Raw genomic sequence first — 6,000 nt, 5'->3', positions numbered from 1 at the left:
CCAGATGATTGCTAGTTGTGTCTTTGAGCGGTTTGGTGTTGGACAGGAGAGCGGGGACAAAGCAGTAAAGCAGAGGTACGTAAAACCAAAACAATCAGCCGAAAGACATGAAAACACTGTGTACAGCATTGGTGGGAACGGCACAGGTTCATATGTGTATGAATGTAGTGGTAATATTACCCCTATTGAAACATGCATCCCATAAAGCCCCCAAGGCTTCCCAAGCTTACCTCAGAACATGACAGTAAAAATGAACTATTTCAAAGAACCAGGGCACATTGATGAGAAGTGGGCTATTGGACAAAGATAAACTCATGGGAAAAAGGCTTTTGCAGGACTAGACCTCTGTGGCATGAATATTATTTCTGGGAGAAAAAAATATTTCATCCTACTTTTCAAGAGCTTGAGCATCCCTGATGATATATCAATCAATAAATGTGCCTTGCACCAGAAATTGCTTTGTTGCCTCAGGGTAATATTGTGCTATAAGGGTACGAGAATATCACAGTTTTCTGTATATACTCATGTTGTAGTTGTAGTAGAAAACAAGCAGTTGGTTCACTATTTTAATTTCATTTTAACAAATAAAGTTAATTTTCATATAAACATTTAATCGAACAACTAAATTGTGTGTGCGTGCTCATGCATGCAAGGGTTTGTCTTGCCCTGACCTCCTAACTGTTTCTCCAACTTGATTCTGGGGTCCACTCTCAGGCCTGATTTAGACCGTACTCACTGAGGGAGTGAGCCTCACTCTCCGAACACATTAATTGACCTTTTCCTTTCCATAAAAAGTTCTTGTCAACATTTCCTGTACGTTGGTACAAATTTATGTTAGCACCTACTGACATATCCCACCACTCAGTGTTATCGTGTTAGCCAAATCCCTGCTCCCGCACACCTGATTCAAATGATCAGGTATATATTTAAGACCCCAAAATATTTCAGTAAATGAAATAAATCTAAATCTGTCTTTATACAACCAAATATACTTCTTCAGGTAATCATGTAAGTGCACATAGTTTTATACAAGCATCATATTGCTGCGTCCCACGTGGATGTGATCCCTGAAAGGATAGCTTAACCCACAGGTCAAAGGTCGATTCTTCTTCTATTCTCCATTTTACCAAACTGTGACGTGTCCTATGTCATTAAATAGATACAAATAAATAAATCCAAAATTTGAAGGGACAGTGCAATAACAAAAAGTCTGCTCTTATTTGATCCTTTTTTATTTTACCAAATCACCTTAAGGTCTGCTGCCTGCACAGCACTCAGGTCAGTCTATAGGAGCTCTGTTGCTCCACCAACTGGCGACAGCAGCATACTACACAAGTTAGATCATCCACCAATTTCATGGTTCCACGCCCACAGCTCTGCACAGACACACAGCAACACATGTGTATCCCCAGTGGACGGCTGGACACACACACACGTACACACAGACAGTCCATTTGTCTGAAGTGGCAGGTGTTGCCGGTTATTGCCACCACTTTCCTGCTGTACCCCCACCATCGGAGTCCCCTCCTTCTTCTCCATCCCTTTACCTCTCTTCTTTCTTTCTTTCTCTCTCTGTCTTCTTCTCTGTCTCTGACCTGCTCCCTTCGTCTCGCCTCAACTTTTCATCTCTCTTTTTCTTCACGGACAATGAGGAGTTTTAGATGCTAATGATATGCCCTCTCTCAACAAAGGGTTGGAGGCCCCCTCGGAGAGCCTCTTTGGACACACACACACACCAAACACCAGCTGTTCTCTGCTGGCCTCTTATTACACAGACCCCCTGAAAGATTTAGCTGTTCTCGCTTTTTTTTCCCGTTTCTTTTTTCTTTTTTGGGACACGCAGACAAATACACCAGCACGCATGAATAAAACACCACCCTAAATTTTCCATGCTCATAATATTTATGCAGTTCTATCAAATTTCGGGTAAAATGAAATCGAGCTGGCAGGTTCTACAGGAAACACGTTTTTTCTTCATCGCTTTCGGTCTCCTGGTGTGAATAATTGATGACTGGGAACTGATAATGGAAGAAAGTGTGTGTGTGTTTGTGTGTGTGATGGACACACACCATCTGCTGACACACACATGCACTACACTTGCACACGGCCACTGTACACACAGGGGCAGGGATCGTTAACATCTGGCACAGATGGCCATCTTGAAAGCACACTGAGCTGCCACCCTCGTGAGCCAGACATCCGGGTACACTGGTTTCAGCCCAGCGTAGGGCCGCACACAGTAGGTACACATCATAATAGAGTAGAACACAATGTTTTATTCACCCATGATGCTACAAAGAAATCATTAACCTCCCTATCATAAAATGTTATCACTTTATTAATTACAGGAAGTTACATTTCCTACTAAAAGGCAACTGTAACATGGCCCCAATGAGATTCTCTGGAATACCGCTTTTAGAAACACTGTTGTTATGGAACATCTTGCAGCTTTCAGTTCCTGGTACAGCTCAAAAGGAACCAAACCTACATGCAAAGCTGAGAAAAACAAAACAACTTCAGCTTAATTTAAATATGAGTTACATAATGCACAACTCAGTGTTTCCTACTAGACCAGCCTAACTGTTTCATTGCTCAACCTAACACATTTCCAGTTGGGATTAGTCACATATCACCTTATCCTTAAGAAAAGTACTCTCATCTGTTACACCAACAAGGTATTTATGGTGCAAAAAACGAATGAGTTGCCACGGGATTTATTTATAAATGCAGCAGCATTTATTCATGTACACACAGTCAAGCTAGTGAGCATCAGAATGAGGAAGAAAGGTGATTTCAGTGACTCTGAACAGGGCGTGGTTGTTGGTGCCACACTAGCTGTTCTGAGTATTTTCAGAAAATGATCATCTACTGAGATTCACCCACACGCCCAAGCTCACACGAAGGCAATGGTAACCCAAATAACCACTGGTTTCAACAAAAGTACGCAGAAGAGCATTTCTGAAGCATTTCTGAGTTGGGCTACAGCAGCAGAAGACCACACCAGGTGCCTCTCCTGTCAGCTAAGAAAAGGAAACTGAAGCTTGTGATTGTGTAATAATGTGGGGGATATTTTCACGGGACTCTTTGGATCACTTAGTAACAACCGAGGATTCTTTTAAATACTACTGACCCTTTATGACCACACTTTATCCATCTTTAGATGGCTGCTTCTAACACACAGGTGTCGAACTCCAGGCCTCGAGGGCCGGTGTCCTGCAGGTTTTAGACGTGTCCTTGATCCAACACAGCTGATTTAAAGGCTAAATTATGTCCTCAACATGTCATGAAGTTCTCCAGAAGCCTGTCAATGAACTTATCATTTGATTCAGGTGTGTTGACCCAGGATGTTATCTAAAACCTGCAGGACACCGGCCCTCGGGGCCTGGAGTTCGACACCCCTGTTCTAACAGGATAACATGCCACAAAGCTAAAATCATCTCAGTTGGCTGTACTCAAATGACCTCCACAGTCACCACATCTAAATCCAGTAGGGTACCTTTGGTATGTGGTGGAACAGAAGACTTACATCACAGATGTGCAGCAACTGTGTGATGCTGCTACATGCTAGGGAGGCAGACCTAACATTCATATCATACTTTAGTATATACTCTAAAGTCATTTTACAACATTTCACACATCATCGCTTGATTTTTGACAGACAGGAATCTTTTTTTAAATCTCTGATTATTAAAGAAGCAGAATAAAAAATATGCATATTATCCCACTCATACGGTGAATGATGCATTCAGGGGGATGACAGAGTGCAGGGAATTTCTATTCAAGTTTTGCTTTTAATAATTTATGCAATCAAGACCACAATTCCCCATCAAACTGCCCCTCCACGCCCATTTTCACTTCTGAAATGATACAGGACTTTCCATTAAATAACTCTGTAGGACATTCAGCGACCTCTAATGTACGTCAGCTACACCGGTTCAATATCAGGCACACGAGCAGATATTTATTAAAATCGGGTCAGAATAAGGAAGATGAATTAGAGCCAGACGTATAACATGTTCCATTTCCTCTCAGCTATAATGTGGTCGCTCTGAAAGCACACACTGGATCACACATCCAAGCAGATTGTTTCACATGAAGTTAATGGCAGTGTGACTAACACAGTTGTCTGTGCTGTAGGAAAGAAAATGGGGGAGGGGGCTGGGGGTCAAAACAGAAATGAGACTGCTGCTTACTGTGTCTCACACACACACACTATCTCAGGGTGTCTCCTATCCCTTATGTAACAGCTTGGTAGTATGTTCCAGGTTATCAGCTTACAATCAGATGAGCCAAGAAAGGCGTAACTACCTCTCTCAATCCCTCTTCTCATCCTCTGTCTTTGCCCAGTTTCTCCACTTTCCCCTTCAAGCCTTTCATAACACAGAGGGGTGCGTTCAAGCGCAGGAGTGACAGGAAAGTTGATGACAGAAGTCACAAAGAATTTAGAGCGCTCAAAGCTAAAATAGGCAAAAAAAAAAAAGGGACGCAGAGGTGAAGGAAAACGAATGGTCACATGTGTGCATGTCCGTGTGCATGTGTGACAGAGAGATAAAGATAAAGAGAGAGATTTACAGCCGGTCTGTTTCCTTAAAAGGCAATCCAGTCCAGGTGATTACCTGCATTCCTCAGCCAATGACAGTGCAGGGAGTCATCTACCTGTAAAAGCCCAATCTCCATTTTCTCCTGTCCACTGTGGCCATATCTTAACACAGGGCACACCCACACATACAAAGCTAAACACACATATTGGACATTTTCATATCAGCCTGTGTAGAACAATGACACCAGCGGACGCAGCTGCAAGTGAAGGCCTCACAAAGTGTTTTTACAGTTGCTTACACTGGATTCCTTCCCTGCACATCAGCACAGTCACAGCTAATGCTTGTGTGTGTGTGTGCGTTCAGGTTTATGCAGCAGTGCTAGGAAAACTGCTGCGCCCCTTGACCTACATTTTTGGGGTGTTTGGTAAAATGTAGTTCCCCACTGCTTAGGGAATCCCATGTGTTTGCCTGTAATGCACACACACACAGATGTTTTTACTTACATGTAACAGTATACACACACACACACACACACACACACACACACACACACACACACACACACACACACACACACACACACACAAGGCTCTTTTCCCTGTGTCTCCTTAGCTAGTTTCTCTGCTAACGTCTTCCCTCTTTGCCTGCGCTTCCAATAAAAGACACGCTGAAGCAGTAAAGTGTTTTCCACTGTAACCACTTGACAGGAAGTGAATATGTGCCCACATTGAAAAGGGAAACGGGAGTGCAACTGGGTCATAGGTTTGTGCAAATTTCTTGCTTAATACAACAACGCAGAGGGGGGAGAGAAGACTTGGAGGGAGGGAGAAAAGCAGAGAAGGAAAGAAGGGGTGTTTTATTTGGACAGACTGTCAAACAAAGAGAGAGATGGTGAAGTTATGTGGCATCCCAGAGAAAAGTACCTAAGTCTTGGAGATCCTGTTTGAGGTCCCGTTTCCCCTCTGGCATGTGCGTGTCTGGACGGAGGGTTGAGGTGGGATCTCAGCTGTGTGGTCAGGGCGGTAATAGCTCTGGGATGGGAAAGGAGCAGGGGGGAGAGGTTGTGATGGGAAAGAGGGATGCCCGAATTCAGATGAGGATCGATAATGTATCCAAGTTTTCTCATGGTGTAAAAGCCCGGGGTAGGCAGTGAGGTGGCAGCCTGAGCACAGAGCTGAGTCAGCACAGAGGGTCAGTGTCCGACAGAAGCCTGAATCAGAATCTGTTTATGGGTTTCCCGTAGCATAACTCCACACAGCACATTCCTCAGATGATAAGAATTACACTGAGTTCATGCATTTTATCCCTACTTCATCTCAAAGGAATTATTCTGAATGCATCACATGCAGACGATGTGCCGTAAGCTGGTCAGTCCAGGGTATTTCATAACTATCTGATTTTCTGCACACCCCGGACTTCAGACTCGCTACCTCAATTTACATTCTGGGTTGTAATGAAG

Source organism: Aulonocara stuartgranti (assembly GCF_965226115.1).
Source record: "Aulonocara stuartgranti genome assembly, chromosome: 4".
NCBI classification, from domain to species: domain Eukaryota; kingdom Metazoa; phylum Chordata; class Actinopteri; order Cichliformes; family Cichlidae; genus Aulonocara; species Aulonocara stuartgranti.
This window is presented reverse-complemented; position numbering follows the sequence as displayed.